The sequence below is a fragment of the Moschus berezovskii genome, chromosome 19 (assembly GCF_049115385.1).
Source record: "Moschus berezovskii isolate FMDL1 chromosome 19, NW_MosBer_1.0, whole genome shotgun sequence".
Taxonomy (NCBI): domain Eukaryota; kingdom Metazoa; phylum Chordata; class Mammalia; order Artiodactyla; family Moschidae; genus Moschus; species Moschus berezovskii.
Window position 1 is genome coordinate 62017629 of NC_142478.1, and position 22600 is coordinate 62040228.

Below are 22600 nucleotides of genomic sequence, written 5' to 3' on the forward strand. Positions count from 1 at the left end.
AATAAAAAAAATAGCAATGGTCTGATCATGATCAATATGTCAAGTATAATATCTAGGAAATACTGAAAATAAACACATTAATTAGACCCTTCTCTGTGCAAATGGTTAATAGATTAAAAAACAGCCATTTTTTATGAAACAAAGACTCAGTTTCAGTCAGTCTTTACAATAATCTTGATAGCAAACTTGGCAAGAGAAGTGTTTTGTTCACCCATCCTATTTCTTAAAACACTCTTGTAACCCCATGCACTGCAGCCCGCCAGGGATCTCTCTGACCCAGGGATTTAACCTGCATCTCTTGCATTGCAAGCAAGTCTTTACTGCTGAGCCACCAGGGAAGCCCCCAAATAAATGCAGATAGAAATAAACAGGAAGTATACATTCATGTATATTAATGAGGCAAAAGTAAAATGGACAAAACCAAGGCTGGTGACACTTAAGGGTTGCCTCCACACTTATTTACTGCAACGCTTTAAAAAAAAAATGGTAATGAATCTGGTCTTTCTAGATAGTGATATTGTACTGCAAAACAAGAACTAAAATGTTATTCTTTCACCTAGTAATACCATTTCTGGAAAACAGTATTTGGGGAAAAATTTCTTTTCATTGTTGTTTCTAGTTGTATTATTTATATTTGACCAATAACTGGGACCTCCCCTAATTTTCAATAGCTCAGCAAAAATATTTGTTTGAATATGGATTTATATTTTCACTCACATTGAGATTTCTTATAGTATTTAACATGTGCTTCTAAGTAATCAAGAATACCAAATGTGTATGAAGCTTGCATTCATATAAAATAACTTATTAATAATGATAAAAGTCCTCTACAAATCTTGCTGGATACCAGTTTCTTTATCTGTAAATGAAGGTGTGAGACAGAATGATACCTGACACAGATTCTGTGAAGCCTGTGAACCAAGGACAGCAAGAGCTGATGGATTCTGAAAGTTATTTTTTGTGACCAGGAAGTTCCCCTTCTCTCCCTCCATCCCTGTTTGATGGTATTTGACTTATACTTGGCCGACTGATGACTAGTGACTTAAGCACAGGGCCCAGTCTTTTTTTCAGGATTTCTGTAAGTCAGTGGATGGTAGGTAGATAGAAGAATCAATGAATGATCCTGTTACAGTTTTTATTTCTTTAAATTTTCTCCCAGTTTTATTGATATATAATTGATATTAACTAGTTTTCATTTTTTGTAAAGCTGGCTAAATAAGAAACACATCCTTTTCTTGCAGTATTTTTACCCCCAGTGAGCCTCTTGTTATGTAAAATATATAAATGGAATAATATCTTAGCACTTACTGGTTAAAGTAGTACTGTGTACTACTTTTATAAGCGTTTTTTCAAAGATTATTTAATTCTGATAATAATCCTATTAGTTAATAATTACCCTTGGTTTATGGATGTAAAACCTAAGGTGCAGTAAGGTTAAGTAGCCCACTCAAAGTTGGACAGCCAGCAAGTTAAAGGGGGCTGGGCTTTGAGCCTGCCTTCATACTTCCTGCTCTCTCTGGTCTCTGCTCTTACCCCAGTGCCTTTGACTTTGGTGGATTCTGTGTTGAGACTGGGTAGCCAGAGCAAGAATTTGGGACAGGCAGGGTTTTACCATTGGACCAGGCAGTTCACCGGCTGGTTGGAAATGAGGTGCCCAGGCCAAAAGAAGGAAAAACTTGTCAGGACTTGAGGAGTGAAGGAAGCCAGGCTGGATATCATCTTTCAGGAAAAAAGACAAAAGCTAGGCTTGTTTTAAATGAGGGATGTGTTTGGCCAACAAGTCTTGGTTGCAAGTATCAGCTTTAATAGAGCTGTTCTGGATTCCTTTGGTGTTATTCATTTCTGCCACTAAGTTTCTGACTATTAAGAAGTGTCTACTCGATGAGCTGTTGCAATGGGAAGATGTCAGATCTTCAAATAAGGTAGCCCTTCCATATCCCTTGGGCCTTGAGTTTTTCTCAGTTACTTTTGGAAGCAACATCTTTATCCTTCACATGGACCAGGTCATGAGTGCTGCATTCTCTTGAGTACCTTGGCTCTTGTGCCCAGGTTCCCTTGTTACACCCAGAGCTCTTTGGCTGTGAGCCAAATTGAGGGCCTGTCTTTTTCCCCCCATTAGATTTTTATATGTTGGAAATGTATGATTTTTTTTTTTTAATGTGGGCTACCATGAGTACATAAAAGGTGATGCCTGTGCTAGCATATATATGGTTGTGCATAGCAGTGATAGGTTAGAATCCTATTTCAGGTTAGAAACCTCACAGTCCTAGAGAGGGCACAGACTGAGTGTCCTTAAAATGTAACGTTTAAGAGTTTGAATCCAAAGCACTGACATTCTGAAAAGCATATGTGGAAAGTCAATTTAAGTTTGTACGTATAACTCAGATTTCTCACTCTGAGAAAAGCTATTGCCAGTCCTAAGGTAATAAACAGAGGCAGCGGGAGTCAGGAAGCAAATTTATAGGCCAGTGATTCCTGCTTACCACAAACATTGTCAGTATTTTGCCATCCACCTTTGGGTTTATGCCAAGGTGGAACTCTTCAGTTGACCATTTCGGAAATTCTAAACGTTTAATGTGTCAGGAGTGTTTATATTTGAGAATGTTAATGTTTGAAAATTGGTCATCAGTAGAATATATTCTTACAGGGCAGGTTATCAATACATTCTTACTTAAACTAGTGTTTGTGTCAAAGGCACTTGTTAAGCAAATCAGATCTTGTTAAAATGAGCCTTGCTGTTTTGGGGAGATTCTTCTGGTTTTGTGTTTTCGAGAGTGTACTTTGCTGTTCCTATTACTGTTGTCAGTTGTCAGACACATCTGAGGCCCAGAGCACTCCTCAGTGTATCCCGGTGTTAAATAAGAAGGCAGTATGTGATTTTTGGTGCTGTTCCCTAATTTGATTTTCCTTCAGATTTATAGGTAAAAATGGATTTTGATTTCAGGATTCATCCCATGAATATTTGTGTTAGAGTGACATTTTAAACATGGTCTTGGTGAATAAGACTGGTTTTTAGGTCAAATACTTTCAGATACCATCTTTGCCTCTCTCACCTCAGATAATCTAAAGTAATTTAAAAGATGAAATTAATTTGAATAAATGATCCCTATGTTGCCATACCTTGAGTCTTGCTGAGTTCTTAGAGTTTGCTAAAAGCTTTGTGTGCGTTTTCTCATTTAATCCCCCATTTTACCCCTGTGATGTAAGAACTGTTATCTTCATTTTATAGGTGAGAGCACTGAAGTGTCTGTAGTGATTTTCATAATGAGTGGCACAGATAGTCATGCTGCAGACCCAGAGTTGTTCGGCTTTGAAGTCTGTTCTTTACCCCTATGGTTATATTACTCTAATGAAGAGATCGGACACCACTGAGCAGCTGAACTGAATGGAGAAGTTAAGAGGGGTGGTAATTCACGAGAAATATCTGTCGTCTGCTTTTTCTCCCATTTTCTTGTTGAGTTCATCACAGATCGTGTTCGTGTGATGTGTAATAAATCCAGTAGAGGAGATAAAACATCTGCTTCTTCATTCAGTAACCATTTGTTGAGATCTCACCTCATCTTCTACCAGTGTCCTTTCATCCTGTATTCTGATAAGGATCTCCAGACTTTTGTACAGAAGACAAATCTGTTAAAGTGCATGAATAAAAATGTTACTTTGTGTCTCTTCTCCCTTTCTATTAAAAATCCCAGCGTTGTGGATGTTTTGTTGTTGTCCAGTCATGTCTGACTCTTGGTGACCCCATGGACTGCAACATGCCAGTCTTACCTTTGCTTCAGTATTTCCTGGAGTTTTTAGATCTTACAGAACACATCAGTGCTAGTCACTCCCTACACTTCTTTGGCTCTAAAGTGCATCTCCTCCCCCTCACCACCATCTTAACATCTCAAATTGTGGTATTTCTTACTTAAGAATTGTAATTAGTACTTTTTATTCCTTAGCGCTAGTAAAATAACAGTTCTACAATTTATCATATCTTACATTCAACGAAATACAGTTAGGTGTGAAAAACTAGAAAGTAAACAAATATTTCCATATTGGTGATGTCTGCTCATTTATTTATTTAGCTGATAGGAGTATGTAGTCAAAATGGTTTTTTTGAATTTTCCCTCTCCTGCAGAGAATTTTTTAATTTCCTGTCACTGTTACCAGGTGCCTCTTGACAGTATAAGTGCTATCCAAATGTCTTTTCCCAAGGTGTACTAATGTGGACCATTTGAGAATTGTTGAAGCAGGTAAACTGTCATTGGATGATCAACATAGGTATCATAGAGAACTACGTTGTTATAGCACACATTTCAGGATTGTGTGGATTTGTTTTGTAGCACATATTTCAGTGTTGTGTTGGCCACATGACACAGCCTTGCAGAATCTTAGTTCTCTGGCTAGGGATCAAACCCGGGCCCCCAGCAATGTAAGTGCTGAGTCCTACCACTGGACCACCAGGGAAGTCCTGACCTTATCATTTCCTCCTCATTTTTAGATTTAGAAATGATCTCAGGTTTCATTTCTGTTGACCACGCATTTTTTCTTTGTGCTTCTGTTTTGCTTGTTAAACATCATAGAGTTAGTCATCTTATCAAAACTTGGTGAAACTGAGCGTGAATCTGCTGACTATAGGGGTCGAAAGAGCAGATACTGAAGTGGCTGCTTGTGACCACCTGTGCCATCTGTTGGTCGCTGGTGTAGTTGATTCCTTTGCACTAGAGATTTTTCTTCTTTTCAATGAAAATTTGAAAGTTGAAAATTCATAAATAAGGGTTTTCTCTATTTTGTTACAGATAAAACTCTCACATGATTTTTTAATGAGATTCTATCTGTAATTAAAAGCAAAGCTCTTGCATTTTTATTCCTATAATACAGAAGAGTTCTTGTAATTTAGTAGTGTGTAAAATAAAGGTCTCATGCAATACTTTAAAATAGCACAATAAAGAGGTTAAAGTAAAGCAGTGGTTTTTAGAAATAAATCTGATATTTTATAACATCTTTTAAGCAAGGTTGAAGATAAGAGTCCTGTTTTAGTCTCTGAACCCCATGAAAATAAATCACTCATTCTTGCTATTTCCCCATACAAGATCGGACACAAATTGGTTTTCTTTGCCTGGAAATTATTTCCTTAGATCATAGACCATGTTGAAGAAATATCCTTCTTTATTTTTATGTCTTAGTATTTCCATGGGAAAATATTAATGTTCCCCTCAATAAAAAGTATTGACCTTTTTACTTATGTGTTTCCCAGGGGCATGTGCTTTTTTTTCATGGTGGCTGCCCATGGTCGTCTTACTGAGAAGAGAATGGAAATATATGTGTGTGACTGATTCTGACTCGTGGTTGCTTTTACAAAATATATCTCCCTCTTCTCTCACCTTTCTCTTCCCTGTGCCTTGCACCCAGATTCTGCAGAATTAGGTGCTTATGTAGCCCCTTCTCACACATGGCCCTGTGCTCTACTTGAGCAGAAAAACTACAACCGATGCACTGTTTTCTTTACTGTAGTCGTCCAGTGCTGCGGGGAGCAGCTGTCATTGTTTTGCACAGTTCTGTTTTTCCTCCAAAACTGCCTGTGGCAATTTGTACTCATTCTTTATTACCCAGGGGTTTTGCAAGCAATAAAATAATGTATCTGACTACTTAATGGCCTAATGTGATTCCCTTTTCAGAGAAGCAGCAAAGTAGAAGACTCCTTTCACTTTTCCTCTTCGCTGACCATGCAGTATTAGGCCTGTTGGGACAGGTTTTTGATGTGCTGCCAGAATGCAGGAGATTCTACTGTATTGCAATCATGTTTTCTTCAGACTCTTAAAAACTGTTTATAAGTAATGCTTAGACCTGATCAGAAATAATATTAAATATTCTACATGTCATCCTGCCTTGCAGGGAAATTTATTAATGTGATATCTTATATTTAACATAATTCTAAAACTCAATCTTCAGGTCATATTGTAAAAAAAAAATCAGTATGATGTGATGGTGAGCATGAAAGCACTTTTCTTTATTCTTGCCATCCATTTATTATACTCAGCGTATATGTGTACATATACATAGATTCCCATCCCAACCTCCCCTTTTTAAAGAGCCTGCTGTATGCCACACATTATGATGAATGCGAGGGCTTTTAACAATGGAAGAACTGATGTGGCCCCTGTCCTTACACTGTTTATAATTGAACAGCGCCCTGTAAAGCAGAACTTGACCGTGTACTGGTGTGGTGAGTCTCAGTGCTGAAGCAGTGTCAGATGGAGGAGCTGTGAGGAGAGGAATCTGCTCTTTTGGCAGCTTAGTGCTGTGGAAGGCTCAGTTGCTTTGTTGTGTGTTTAAGCAGTCTTCCTTGTCTGCCTTCGCCAAAGCAGCCCTCTGTTAGACAAGCTGAGTACTAATGAGACCCTGGGAACGCCCTTCTCAGTCTAAGACTTAACTAAGCTGTCGATCCTCTTGCTTTCTCAATCATGCTTTCTTCCCCAAGCACTCATGCTCCAGACATCCCGGGCACCAAATTGCAAAGATTTTAAGAGCAGAGAAGTTTAATCAAATTAACCTGTCTCCATAAGAAATAAATACTAACTGCTATATGTATGTTTGTGTTAATAATAACATAGCAGTACCACAGTTAACAGCACTAAGTATGTGTGTAGTACAGTTTTAAATTTGCATACTCCAGTCAGGTTTTTTTTTTAATGGTAACAGTTAAAAAAGGCTTTTGCCTGATTAATCTTGGGCTCTACTGATGTTAATTTATCTAAGTCAGGGTCTGTAGCTTAAATAATCCCAAATATTGTATAATTGAAATGACTCTTCCCACCCCGCCATTTCTCAGAGCACACTCAGTGCCTTCTAGTAATACAAAAAAGTGATCTGCAGGGCTCTCTTCAGGACTGTCAGGGGCTCACACATACCTCGTGAGTGTGACTAGGTCTGCAGAGAAGACAAGTGCCCGGAGTTAAGTAATACCAAGCAAAGTGCTGCCCTGAGGATCCAAATGGGTGGACCCTCATCTGGAAGAATGGATAGGAAGAATAGTTCATGTTCAGAGAGAGGGTTTTGTTCTGGACTGTCTTACAGAGCCTGTGGAACAATCTTGAACTTCTTTTGAGGAATAAAGTAGATAATAAAGTGGAGGAGCCAGTATTTTGCAAGAAGGCAGGAAAGGCACAAAGTGTGTCCGCTTTCTGTATGGGACATCGTGTACGCAAATTTGACTGGTGTAGAGGAAGGAGTTCTCTGGTAGGGAGTCTGAAGAGCTCTGGGACTTTGTGTGGTATGTAGGACTGTGAGGTCATCTGAGTGAAAACAGCCTTCAGTGCAGCCTAGGCCACTCTGTTCTTTCCTTTTTGAAGTAGATTGGGATGCTCTGTAACATTTGGTATGAAAGGAAGGCAGTATTGCTCAGGAAAGTTTGAAAAACCAGTGCCACAGAATTGATTTAAGGTATCAGTGTTTGGATGTGGCTTCTGTAATATCTTGTTATTTGGATTCTGGAGTGGATTTTCCTTTCTAGTCTGTTTTTTAAAATATGTTTGAGTTTATTCTAAAACTCACATTAGGGACTTTGAGGTGAATGCTGATGAGTAGGTGATTTCATTCCGATTTGTGGTGAGAACTTTAATTTCAATAACTGTTATAGCCAGAGCATGATCACATCTTGTTTAATGTTTGTATCTCTGTGAGCTGTGCTTTATCATATCTGTTTTAGAGCATTGAAAACTGAAATAGAGAGGTTAATTAACTTGAGGCAGTTAATAATGGATCACATTTGAACTTGGCCCTGCCCAATTGTTAGACACTCTGACATTGCCTTTCTTCAGTTCAGTTCAGTTCAGTTCAGTCGCTCAGTTGTGTCCGACTCTTGCCTTTCATAGTGCTGAACAATTGAGAATTGATTGTATATAGCCTTGCATTTAAATAGGCATGTTATGTTTAACTACAATATATTTTTAAATTAAAATGCATCTGGGTCAAAAATGTTGATGTGGACAACTTTAGAAGGTGGAATTTTAATTTAGGACAAAACTGAAAGTTTTAGAAATAGGTGTCTCATGACTTAAAAAGGAAAGAAAGAAACCTTTTCCCCAAATTTCTTATGAATAAAGTAACTTATATTCTTTTTGTGACAGAAAGGCTTTGAGTTAGTGGTTAGCATGCTTGTAAATGTTAGTTGAGCCTCAGAGATGGAACAGGAAGGAAAGCGCACATTGGAGAAGAACAGGAGACACAGATGCTCTTACGCCCCTGTCCTCAGCTTCCACTTCCTTATCTTAAAGATGACACCATGCTTTCATGTCTTTAACTTTCTTCTCGTCTCTGTGCTTTCCCTTCTGTTTATCTTCAGTGAATTAATAATTCTGCAAAAGTCAAAGCTCCATAAAACCAGTGTCATTTGTGTTGATGTGTGTATACTTAAGATATGGTTTAATCTAGAATCTTTTCCCCCAGTGCAATCTCATAAATGTATTTTGTAGTTAAATTATCAAAATATTGGTGTATATACGGTTGCTTTTTAATATCTCAGACCTTAAAATATTTCTCAGATTTTTAAATACTAATTATATTTAATACACAGTGACACTTCTTGACCACTTAATCCTATCTGAAAAAAAATGTACTTGATTGCTATCTTTCTACCTGTTCTTTTTAAAATTTCTCAAAACAATTTTTTAAAATTTGAGGCTTATTAGAAATTGCCTAGTTGGCACAATTCCAGATACCATTAATGATACATAGATACATTCTCCAAATTGAAAAAGGGTGATCCTGGACTGTTCCCTGGGGAATCGACAGGAAATATCTTGAACTTACTTTACTTTTCTCTCAAAATATATGAATTTCATATGAGGAATTATATAGTATTTGCAGGGGTTATTTTGCCTCACAGTTGAGAAAAGACAAAGACTTTTCAGATATTTTGTTTAAGGTGATACTTATGACATTGATGACTTCTATAACAACTTTTTTATGGTAAAAATAGTAGCACATTTCTATTTAACATAAACTTGTAAATGGGGATGATTATTTCATGTGTCTCTGTAAGCATAACAGCTTCTTATTAGATACATCTGTATATACTTTTACCATATTAAGATCCTTAATTAATGTATTTGTATTTTACATTTGTGATTATAAGTCATTCTACTAAAAGGGATGAAAAACTACTGATGTTTTAGAATGTTACTGAGGGGCAATGGAGGAATAAAATAATATTTGAGAATACATAAATGTTAAATTTCGAAGTCTGTAAACCACCATGTACTTTATTGTGCTGTCCTTGTCTTACAGTAGGCTAAATTGTTTTTAGTTCAGCTTTCCCTATAGGATGGTATTCTTTTTCTAGCAACACTGATTAAAAACAGTTATTAGCAACTTATTTCTGAAAGAAAGACTCCTATTTCATCTTTTGATGACCTTAAAAATATTTGGAGAGTGAAAAATAGCTATATAGATGGCCAATAAGATACCACCTTAACCTGTGGTCTGTTTCTTTTCCATTGTAGACATGAAAAAGTGAAAGGTCTTATTGACAGTTCATGATATAGTATAAACTTCTTTTGTACTTTCAATAATCTCAACATTTGTTTTAATTTTGCTACTTATGCAGACATGTGAGCACAATAATTATATAGACCTATCTCCAGCATATATATGAGGGAAATAGTATTTTTGAATTGTAGAAGTTTAACATTGCTTGGGTTGAAAATAAACAAATGAAGGTATATTTTCTTTATGTCCTTGTTCACTTCTTAAAATGAGAAATCAGATCAGCTGAGAAGAATGTGGGCCTCAAATCAGAAGCTAATAATGCCTGTTCTTTAGAACTTGTCCAGTAGGAAATAATCGCCACTTTTCAGGGTAAGGGTGCTGGCTGAATTCTTAGGAAGAAAATATAATGTATGTCTTTTGAGTGGCTATAATTGACTTATTTTAGTAATTTAAAAGGCTTAAAAACTTTTCTGTTATGTATCTTGCCAAAGATAAGTAAGAAAATTAGTAAAGTTCTGGATGAGTCCTCCCCTAAATGATAGTTATTTCAGTATGCATTAAGACATTGGATCAAAAAACATATGCAATAATACATTTTTAAAAATACATTTTAATGAACTGAATCCTATTTATAAATGTGCTAGATATAGATAGCTGAGTGGTTTAAAATAAGCCTGTAAAGCTTCCTTTTGTAACCATCAGAGCTTTTTAAAAACAAAGCTAAAGTCTGTTTCCTAAATTTAGATACTTTGAATATCAAATTTTTGAAAAGCAGGGCATATTTTGAACTCTGAGAGTCATCTTTAATAGTTGAAGGAAGTGATCATATTTTGCCAGGTGAATGTAAAAGTATTGAAATTTACTTTTGGACTATCTCCATATGTAACCTGTTTCAGAGATTGTAATAAGGACCATTAGTCTGAGTATAGGATAGACTAAGCTTATGCAGCGGCAGAAGAGAAATCACCAATATCTCATTAACAAAATGCTACATCTTCTTTTATTAGGTCACTACCTAGAATTTAAGTGCTGATGACCAGGCTGATGGCAGAGATGGTATGCAACTCTGGATAGCATGTGAATACTGAATACTCATTTAAGGCAGCTAATTAGCTCTGCTGCACAAAATAAGGGCAGGGAGAACTTTGGAGTTTAGATGCTGGAGATTTGGCTTCTCGGGTTTACTGCTACTGTCTTTGTCATCCTTGACATCACAGACACCACACTTTCGTGTAGAATGTTCCTCTGTCTGCCATTTCAGGAGGATTATTAAATGTAATCTCTTTGGGACTTTTGACTGCCTCACAGGGCTTTATTTTATAGGCTGTGTATCTGAGCAACTTGGAATAATCTACTGCCATTAATCCTTCAGGTGTTAGCCAGCTTCATTTTCTGTTAAATCACTCTTATTACTTTTCTCCAGAGATTCTCCTCTGGTCACTTCTGCTTCTAGGTTAACTTTGTTTTACAGTTACATATTTAATTGTAGGAAACATTTAAAAAAAAAAAAGACTTTTTATTGCTTTACCAGAACTGTTTGCTCTTTTACTATTTGTGTTGTGGAGGACATACAGTAACCAAATACATGTAAGTAACTGCAGCATACTCCTGATATTAGTAAATCTGCCAAGTTAGACAAATTAAAGAGGTCTGTTAATTTTTAAGGATCGAAATAAAGATCAGAAACCCAAGTAAGATTTATCTTTTATCTCTAGTAATTCATTTCTCTAGGATCATTAGGTGCAATTTGAATTAGTACCCAAGATATTAATTTTAACTATGCAGTCATTTATGATGAGATAGAATATAATTTCTTAAAGAATCCTAGAGAATCTCATCTGAAAATGATTCTCTTCTTTATGTCATTGCTACATGGGGAATTCATAGGAAACAAATGTAGTTACTAGACTGAGTTTATCATCACCAGCAGTAGTTGGGACTGATGCTTACACTTAGCGGTGTGTTAACTGAAGGCCTACAGATGTTCACCTTTAATATTAAGAGATACTGTCAAGCAGTTTCCCAAAAGTGACTTTGCCAATATAGACTCCCATCAGTAGGGTATGAAATTTTCTGTTTTTCTGCATCTGTCAGCACTTGGAATTGTCTGTTTTAACCATTTTGGTGTCCGTGAACTTTTCACTAATAGTTGTGTTATTTTAAAAGCATTTCAACTTGACAGAATCTTTATAGATTGACATGTCTAGTTGTTAAGATATGTATGAAAGCTACTTTTTTTCATGCCATTTCCGTTAAGGTTGTAAAGCTCAGTGCTTTGAGAGTATAGTGCTTTGGTCAAGTCAGATTTGAATTTGAAAGATGGCCCTAGTCTTGACAAATGATGTGACTATGGGCAAGTTACCCTAACTATGTATCTCTGTTGTCTTATCACTTCAAAATAGGGATAATAACATAATGCCTGTCTCAGAGTTAACTGTGAGAATTTAAGGAGATAATAAAGCCCTTAGAATAGTGCTTGCCAAAGTGAGCACTCAGTAAACGTAAGCTATTTATTAGTATTTCCTTTCCTGCAGTGACTTCCTTCCTAAGCTTTCAGTCTCACATTATCTCCCTGAAAATTCTTCAGGGCTCAACCTTAGTCCAAACTCCTCCACATCACCTCTGGATTCCCACAGGTAAGAATTGTTTTTGACGTTTTAGAGAAACCTATACTTGTCCTCTGGTATTTAGCTGTACCATCTATTATACTTAATTTTCTCCTAGAGTATAAGTTCCTTAAGGATAGAGATTGTTTTACTCATATTTTTATCACCCTAGTTGTTTTTCTTTCCAAGAATTTAGAAGTCACCCAGTAAAAAATGATTTTTACTCTTTAAGAAACTCTAAAATTAGTACTGTAGTTTTGTTTTGTTTTACATATTGCATGACACATGGAGAACTTTTCTGTAAACCTTTCTTGAAGATAGATATTTACCTAATAAGTGGAATAATGGACTGTAGAAAATTCCTTAGGTTTTTCCAGTGCTTTTGTAAGATACTAAAGATGAGGTTTACCTAACATTATTCATTACATTGCCCATTGCTTTGTTGAAATATGTTTGACTTCTTCATTTAATTAAAAGACATTAAACTCTCAATTATTCATATATCAATTATTCTTGAAAATTCTTTCTTGTTAATTTTTCCTACTTGTTTTATTTCTCCTCTGACCTCCAAACCATTTCCCTCTGCTCCCTCTTCTCAGTCTCTGAGTATGTCTTAGAGATGGAACATATAACCAGGTTGTAATATTAGATAAAGCAAAATGAGATTGGAATAATTTGTCAAAATCATATAATGCAAACTAGAGTCCGGCACACGACTAGCAATTTTTGTTATTAACTGGGTAACTTCGAGAGTGAATGATGCTTTCCAGCTTTTTTCCCTACAAAGATCACAATTGATTTAATACTATTTTAGAATGACACCAAAGCATTTTTCTCAGTGGATAATGAAGAATTAATTTCTTCATCAAAACTCGGTTTCCCATTTATTCAATACTTTAAGACTCTGTCTCTTGCAGAACCAAGCAGATGCCTTTGCGCATCCAAAATCGAGGTTTTGTCCCAGTAAGACCCATTACCAGTAATATTGGACCTAACAACACTCCTTCACTCTTCAACCTTTGTATTTCTAAAGACTTTCATCATCCTTTCAGTCTGACCTTTTTGTTTCTCTGTCCTGGTGTCGGCTCTTCTCTTTGAGCTCACAAAAGACAAGTCATTCAAGGCTTTGAATTCTAATCCTTGCCCCCTAATGACTCCTTCACACTGTGAAAGACATTTACCCCAAGAAACAGTCATTCTGCTTCTCAGCCATATGAAGTGTGCTTTTGAAAGTTAGTTAAGCACATAATATACTTTAGACTTCAATAACAGAAAACCGGTTGACTGCTGCTGTTAAATTGAGCGGCAGGCTGTCATTAGCTTGTGATTTTTTGGCAAGTGATTTCTCAGCATACGCATCTCTTTAGATGCTAGAAGTATGGCTGTGGTTCACCTTTTTTTTGCCTTCATGTCAGTTATCATGGCTCCTTAGGGATCATCTCTTTTAATAAAATGTGTTGCCATTTATCATTACTCTTTGCATGTGACCGTATAGCCAGCTTTTATTCCTTAATGGCAGAGTTAATATCTAGATTAATTAGAATTAATTTTTCAATTGTGATTTCAGAATCATAGAGATCATACAGATGATTTATTCCCCTTATTGGGAGAGTAAAACTGTATTTCTGGATTTAAAAAATTATTTGAATGAAATACTAATTGGATTCTACTATTTTATCTTAGCAAAATATGTCTTCTGTTTCTTGGTATTATATAATATTCTTTCATAATTTTTATTCTGTGGGAATTGCTTATGATGTTGAAGAATCACAAATAACCTATCTTTTAGGATTAGATTTTAATACCTTGGTTTCCCGATTTAGGTACTTTTATGTGTGTTTTCATGCATACAGTTTTGTGCAGAATGTTTTTAAAGTATATTGTTAAGTATTTTAAAAATTAGTATTTTATTAAGTTTTAAGAATGAATATTTCTTGAACTGTAAGTTTAGAACAAGTGAATTTGGATATATATAAATGAAGTTTGCATAACTATTCAATGAAAAAAAAAATTGCCATCTTCTAAATACAATGTGCTTTTAATTCAGAGAGAGAAGTCTTTAAATTTACTGCTTTTGTATTAACCAGGCTTGGCTTCTTGCCACCGATGTATTAGAATGTCTCAGTGATGTTGGTTTTTGATTTCCCATTCAGTAGATACGTTTAGTTTATAGAGAGTTTTTGTCTTGATATGCCTATTCGGTGTTTACACAGAGAAGTTTTACAGCATGCGCAGACTTGTCTGATAAAGTTTTAATGAAATTGTAATACCATTTTCAGATTTTGTGCATCTTCGTAATTATTTTCTAAGTGCATATATCGTCCTGGCATTGTGGGATACCAGCATTAGGAAAGCAGTGCTGTCTCTTGTATCATAAAGGAGTTATTGAACTCACAGAGTCAAAATTTTAACTTTCAAGGAATTAGACCTAGAAGAATCTAGTTGTGATTTATGCTTTGGGGCTTTAACAACATTTTATTTCAAAGGCCAATATAATGAAAAATCTTCATGTTATTTGGATGTTCTGTTGAGTTTTACCATAATATTTGATCTTTCAAAGAACTTTTATTCTTAACTACATTCAAAGAAATGAATCTTATTTTGCAGTCAGCATGTATGTGTGTGTGTCTCTCCCTTTCTTAAAACAGGTCTGAAATTCTATTACATTTTCTATTCTATTTAGTTAAAAATATTTTTATTGAAATCCACTAAATTGGTTTCAATTTAGCCAAGAGGATGAGATGGTTGGATGGTATCACTTAACTCAATGAACATGAGTTTGAGCAAACTCAGGGAGATAGTGAAGGACAGGGAGGCCTGGTGTTCTGCAGTTCATGGGGTCATAAAGAGTTGGATTGACTTAGCCATTGAACAACAACAAGAAATTGGTTTCATGACCCTTACTGTTTGAAAAATCCTGTCCTAGAGTTTTATTATTCTCCAGGGATTTCCTTTTTTATTTCTTTTTTCTGCTCTCCCCTTTCTTCCTTTCTCTTTCCCTTTCTTTCTCGCTTGAAATTCCTTGTTCATTTTCCTCTTTTTAGTGTAAATCTCAAATATGTTCCCTAATTCTCTTTGTAATCAGACTATTCAGAATATATTTCATAGTTCCCGGAGGATGTGGGGCCATCATCATGAATCTCAGTTGTCACATCTGAAATGCTATCATCAGTCCTTTCATTATTCTCTCAGAACCATTTCTCCCCATATGGAAGGGCCCTGGATGCGTGCACTTTCAGTAAGATTCTGTCTCCCAGGTCTTTTCTTAATGTGTATTTTAGTTTGTTCCATATAGTGGTAAATGAGGCTGAGTTTTTAATTAACCAGCTTTCTTTTACCATTTGTATATTTGGGGCAAAATGTCCATGCATGTTATATTTTTAGACTCAATAACAGTTAGTTAGACCTGCCTAGTTTAAATATTTCTAAATCTTTAACCAAAAAAAGCCCCACATAAATCTGCAAATGATTCATGTATCTCTCTTTCTTTGGCTCCATCAACATTTTAAATGCTTTCTCTAGAAAAGGGCTGCATATAAAATGTAGGAGATTCACAGTTATATTATTAGAAATTATGTAGTCTATTCAAGGAGATTTATGCTTTGTTGATGTTAGGTTCTTTTACTAATATAAAATGTATAAACTTTTTAAAATTTCAGTTCAGTTCAGTCGCTCAGTCGTGTCTGACTCTTTGCGACCCCATGAATCACAGCACGCCAGGCCTCCCTGTCCATCACCAAATCCCGGCGTTCACTCAAACTCATGTCCATCGAGTCGGTGATGCCATCCAGCCACCTCATTCTCTGTCGTCCCCTTCTCCTCCCGCCCCCAAACCCTCCCAGCATCAGACTCTTTTCCAGTGAGTCCCCTCGTCACATGAGGTGGCCAAAGTATTGGAGTTTCAGCTTTAGCATCAGTCCTTCCAATGAACACCCAGGATTGATGTCCTTTAGAATCATTTTAATTCGAGCTTTTGGTCATCGGAAATATGTTCATCTGTGATGGCTTATGAGCAGTTATCTCTACTTACACTTTAATAGAATGACTTCAAAGCTGAGTTTCTTCCAAAAGAGTCAGTCGCTAGTATCTAAAAATAAAAGTGGTTTCAGTTACATCTTTGTTTTAATCTAGAATAGAATGCCACTGAAAATAGTAACATTCCACACTTGAGAACATGTTAAGTAATGTAACCCGGTCCTGTTAGCATATCCCTGGTAGAAAGTCTTGCTCTCTGTATAAAAATCAGAGACTTTGTTTGATATGAAGGCAAAACCAAGCTGGTCATTTTCATTCTGCTAAAGTGCAATGTCTCATTGTAACATACTTCCTTTGTGGTCAGTAATTATGCAGGGTCTGATTTTGAGAATTAGCTGTTTCTTTGGGAACAAGGTTAAGTAGAGATGATGTAAGTATCATTGTCTCCTCCATTAAAAAAAAAGTTATTAGAAAACAGCAATTTTAAAAATAGAAATCTCTAATAGCAATGGCCGTCTGTAACTTGATGCCCTGTCCCACCTCCTAGTTAGAAGGCATAAGAAAAGACTGCAAGTAAGATGTGGATAACTCAGCTCATTTTTCTGTAGAAAACTAATTCTTCTGGATATTTAAAAAGATGAAGATTCTTTCTGATTTATAAATTAGTTTATGTCTTAAACATTACCAATAGAAGAATGTAACCATTATGGTCTCACAAACTTATACTTCTTGGTTTGTCTCCCTATAAAATCTCTTTCCTTTTTATTTTCACTGTCATTTTCTGATTGTAAGTTTTCATCACTTCACTCTGAGATCCTGCACTAACCTTTTGATACTTTTGACTCCCTATCCTTTTCCTGTACCTTACCTCACACCCCTGCCCTGAAATGATCACATACAGATCTCAGGGTTATCAGTTCTAATAGGTGCGATCTACTGGAGAGATGAGAACTTGCTCTATCCCAGTTTCAAGTGTTAGGAAGGAAACTGGATTGGCAGGGTGGGTTAACCTAGCCCTCATTCAGCCCAGGATGCTATTCAGTGGTTTCTGGGGAGCTGCCCTCATGACTGTTTCTACCCTTGATTCCCTGAGTGGTATTAGTGCCTGTTCACTGTTATAACTAATGCTAGTCAGGGATTTTTTAAATTATCTTCCAAGTTTTTGTCCCCAGATTTTTTAGATGGTAGTAAATGAGGTTTTAAGTGGAACAAGTAGAAGTAACGCATCTTTGCAAGTATAGCTGTTCTGCAGGTTTCCCATAAAACCAAGTAAAAACTAACCTGAATAGAAACACATTCCATAAATGTTATAGTTAAGCTTTCCTTTTCCTTAACACCATGTAACCTTTCCATACTGTTGAAAGAGAAAGCAAGAAGGGAGACCAGAACACTACTTCTAACCGTTGAGTCTCTCAGATAAAATGTGAAGGTAATTCAGATAGGACAGGGTAAGAGTTCTAGTATTGAACCCTGTGGTTTGATCAGGAAGACTTTGCTAGAGGAAAGAGTGGGACAGGAACTACTAGTGAGATCCCTAGAACTGGCTCAGAGACCCTGGAGAACATCCTTGAGCTGTCTCTGGATGGTGTTATTGCTGTCGGCGTCTCGCTCCCCATTTTCTTAATTTAGTTCCTTTAATTTTGTGTTTTTAATCACTGACATTATTTTAATTTATATTGATTATTAAGAACACATCACTTGTACCATGTAGCTAAGCTAGGCAGATTTGTTGGCTAAAGGAAATCCACTTACCGAATAAAATGAAAGCAGCAGATTCCCCCCATCAATATTTTTCTATAAATTTGTAAAACAGCTAGCTCAATAGTTTTATCTTTAATTTTTTTATGTCCTTGTCAGTAGGGTACTTGTCCTCCTTGTGTCTGAGGAAAGGAAGGCATTTGCAGTTTTCTTTTAAATGAAAAGAAAATTTAATTCACTGTACACAGATGGAAACGAAAAAGAAATATTATGCTGATTTTCTCTGCTATTAAAAATTTCCTTATGAAAGAGAAAGACACCATATGATATCACTTATATGTGGAGTCTAAAATACAGCACAAATGAGCATATCTATGAAACAGAAACAGACTCACAGACGTAGAGAACGGACTTGTGATTGCCAAAGAGGATTGGGGGTTGGGGAGGAAAGGGTTGGGAATTTGAGATTAGCAGATGCAAACTAGCGTATACAGGATGGATGAATAACGAGGTCCTACTGTATAGCATAGGGATCTATATTCAATATCTATGATAAACCATAATGGAAAAGAATATGAGAGTGTATATATGTATACATACACACATACACGTATGTATGTATAACTGAGTCACCTTGTTGTAACATAGCATTGTAAGCCACACATTGAAGTATACTTCAATAAAGCTTTAAAAATAAAAAATAAATTAATAGTACAGATTCCTAAAAAACAAAAAATTTCCTTAGGAATTGAACAGGTATATTCCGTTACATTTTCATGTGTTATTCCATACATACCGTTAAAATACTCATATATGAAGTACTATTGTAGTTGTATATGTTGAATTATTCAGATTCATTTATCAGAGAAGATAATGGAATATAAGATAAATGCATTACAGATATTAAGTGTCTTTTAAATGGCCATTCCAGCTGTTTATTTTGGGAGGTAGAATTATTTGCCATTGGCTTGGATTTTGAATCACAGTGTTAACAATTTCTTGTGTGATTTTTTTTTTTTTTTAATGAGTCAATGGAGGAGAATTCAAGTGCCTTTCATATAGATACTCAGTGTGTGTGTGTTTAACAATGACTGTTTAAAATTAACTGATTCAACTTTTGAAAATAAGAGAAGAATCAGGAATTCTTTTCATCATGTGAGAACTATAAACCAGCCTTCAGTTCAGTTCAGTCGCTCAGTCGTGTCCAACTCTTTGCGACCCCATGAATCACAGCACTCCAGGCCTCCCTGTCCATCACCAACTCCCGGAGTTCAATCAAACTCGTGTCCATCGAGTCGGTGATGCTATCCAACCATCTCATTCTCTGTCGTCCCCTTCTCCTCCCGCCCCCAATCCTTCCCAGCATCAGAGTCTTTTCCAGTGAGTCCCCGCCTATATTTGATTTAGACATGGTATGTTACAGAATAAAGAGAGTAAAATGGTTGAATTTTAATATTAGTTTTACAACTAAGGTGTTTTATAAACCTGCATCTCTTCCAGAGTAGATTTTACAATACATTGACTTAGAAATATCACCATTCAGTCACCTAATTTTTGTTGATTACCTACTACGTCTTATTTTTTTTTAATATACTATCAAGATTGGTCAAAAGCAGAGACATTACTTTGCCAACCAAGGTCTGTCTAGTCAAGGCAATGGTTTTTCCCGTGGTCATGTATGGATGTGAGAATTGGACTGTGAAGAAAGCTGATCGCCGAAGAATCGATGCTTTTGAACTGTGGTGTTGGAGAAGACTCTTGAGAGTCCCTTATACTGCAAGGAGATCCAACCAGGCCATTCTAAAGGAGATCAATCCTGGGTGTTCATTGGAAGGACTGATGCTAAAGCTGAAACTGCAATACTTTGGCCACCTCATGCGACGAGTTGACTCACTGGAAAAGACTCTGATGCTGGGAGGGGTTGGGGGCGGGAGGAGAAGGGGACGACGGAGAATGAGATGGCTGGATGGCATCACCGACTCTGTGGACATGAGTTTGAGTGAACTCCGGGAGTTGGTGATGGACAGGGAGGCCTGGCGTGCTGTGATTCATGGGGTCGCGGAGAGTCGGACACGACTGAGCGACTGAACTGAACTGAACTACGTCTTATTATTGGTGATTTTGAAAGACTGGTTAAAAGCTTGTTTGTGCATTAATAGTTTAGTTGCATTAATATGCTTCTTTTCCATTTTTACTGGTAACCTGTCTAAAGATGACTGCTGATATAATAGTAACTCTTAACTTAAATCCTCTTTGGTAGTCATAATACTTACTGGGTTATTTATTTGACAGTCTGGTATCTTGATTTTAATCAAATGATGTTCAGTGTAAGATTTATAGAAGAACACCAAATATGCAGTGCCTCATACTTTGTGTCACACTGTAGATTCCAGTACTGACTGTCCGTAGATGTAAGTCGTAAGTCTGCACAGCCTGGTAAAGGGAGAGAAGCTATCACACCTGGGGCTCTTAAGAAGTACCTGTGATCCCCATGTGCAACCTCTGCTGCCAGGATGATGGGAGGGAATTGTCCAGAGCAGCTCAGATGGGAGCTCCTGACAAAGGAGCCCTCTGGGGATGTGGTAAAGTTTTCACTTGCTGTCTCAGCCAGAGGGTATCAGTGCTATCTAGGCCCAGAATTAGGACAGCTAGATTGAAAATAGAGAAGAGAAAGGAAAGGTACACCAGTGTTCAAAAAGACTGTCTAGCATTTTTTTTATCTTCTTTCAAACAGTCTCCTGAACTGAATCCAGAAAGCATGTAGCATTTTACCTGTTGAGATTCACCATTTGAGAGTCACTGAAGTACAATAGGGGCTTCCCTGGTGGCTCAGAGGTTAAAGCGTCTGCCTCCAATGCGGGAGACACAGGTTCGATCCCTGGGTCGGGAAGATCCCCTGGAGAAGGAAATGGTAACCCACTCCAGTATTCTTGCCTGGAGACTCCCATGGACAGAGAAGCCTGGTAGGCTACAGTCCACGGGGTCACAAAGAGTCGGACACGACTGAGCGACTGAACAGAACGGAACGGAAGTATAATAAGAGTGCATTTTGCCCAAACACATACAGAAGGTTTTTCTCCCTTGCGTTTAACTGCTGGAATTTCCTTTTTTAAGTAATCTGGAGGGTCTTTTATAATGTCCCTGTCTGTCTGTGGCACTTTCGATTCTTGCTTAGCAAGAGGAAATTAGACAGAGGAGTGTGAGTGAATCCCAGCCATGATGAACTCAAATTAAGACAGACACATCCTGCTGATGGTAGCTTGTTGGCTGGTGTGACTTCATATTCTAGGGCCAAGATGATGGATTTTGATGATGAGCTTTGGTTCACTTGTTTAATCTTGATTAGTAGTGCTCTGTTCCATTCCTAGATGAAAGACAGACAAAAGACTTGTGTTCTTTCTATTAAATGTTTCTTTGATGTGACTATTCTAGGGATTAGAGAGTAATGACAATCATTCTTTTTCCACCTGATGATTATTTTTAGGTCTTAGTTGTCAAGCAAAGTCTCAGAGGTTGTCACAGTTCACATAGCCAGTGAAGTAAGTCTTCAGTGTGACAGTTTTGAATTTCTTTCTGTAGACAGTGTGTGCTCTTCAAGTTCAGATTACCACTTATATCATGGCCCCTTTTAAAATTATTCCTCCTACTAGTATTACAGACCTGATCTTAAACTTTTACCATTTGATTTCTCTGTGTTGGTGTGAAGTGAACACAGAGCTAACATTGACTGTGTGCTTTCCTCTCTTTGGAATTGTTTGAACTGGCAGAGCTCCTGAGTCAGCACTGCATTTCGATTATGCCAAGATACGGACTCCACTTTTTTTCACTTCTGGATCTATATCCAAAGTTAATTGGTTAAAATTTTTTGAAAATACTCACTTACAGACCATTTGAAAAGTACTTACATTTGCTTTGGAACCTCTGAAACTAAACCCTTCATTTGCAATGCATGGTGTAGTCACTTGAATATAAAATTATTCTTGTGGCAAGTAAGATCCAGGAAAGAAAAGGTGCACTTCCTTCTCTTGCTGTTGGTCAAAGTAAGAAGTAGAATTCTAAGTCACATGAACTCTTAATGCTTTCGTGATGCTTTTATTTAGAGAAAATATTCTTAAATATGGACAGCTGCTTTACATACAATGGTAAGGAACTTAGGCAACACATGACTATGGCATTGGATTAACCCTGTTAATTAGGCTTCAGAGTTATTCAAGGAAGAGGACAGAGCTTTGTGGCATGGTGCCAAACACAGGCCAGTTTGAATAAGATACATGCTTTTCTTTTACTTCTCCCCTTTCCTATTGTTTGAGCATCAAGTGATTCTGATTTTGGTTGGAATGGAAGAGAGCAATCTGATAGCAGTTTGGGGAGGGGCTGTAAAGAGTGGTTTTGTGCCTGGATATATATTTTATACATAATCAAAAAACAGATACATGCATTACACATACCTCAAACAGGCAGATGAAGGGTGCATTCTTGGCTCCAGGTTTAACTTGCCTGCTTTAATTAAGAAAATGACGACACTTATACTGATTATGCTAACATGTTTTAGAGCATGTTCTACTTTCCGTAAGAGATTTCTCTGGTAATGCATTTCTTTTTCTATTACCAAACATGATTAATGTGCCACATAGTGTTAACTGTGCTCTTTCCCCAAAGACATCAAATGGGAGGCAGCATGTAGAAGCTAAATTATTCGGAGAGGAGTCAGTGATTGATTTAAATATAAAAGGATTAATTGGTCCCTGAACCAGACTATTAAACTGTACTGTGATCTTGACTGAAAGTGGGAGAATTACAAGTGCATTGCATAGAATAAATTAATACATTTTTCATGGCTTTAATCCTTT

The 22600-nt window shown here is 36.7% G+C and overlaps 1 protein-coding gene and 1 non-coding gene across 3 annotated transcripts in view; one reads left to right on the forward strand and one right to left on the reverse strand.

The window, feature by feature from the left end:
• Window positions 1-22600, forward strand: part of MED13L (mediator complex subunit 13L) — a 289899-nt gene that overhangs the window by 182003 nt on the left and 85296 nt on the right. The window lies entirely within an intron of this gene.
• On the reverse strand, window positions 4378-4449 carry TRNAV-UAC (transfer RNA valine (anticodon UAC)). Its single transcript has one exon. It is a non-coding gene; the product is annotated as a tRNA-Val (tRNA).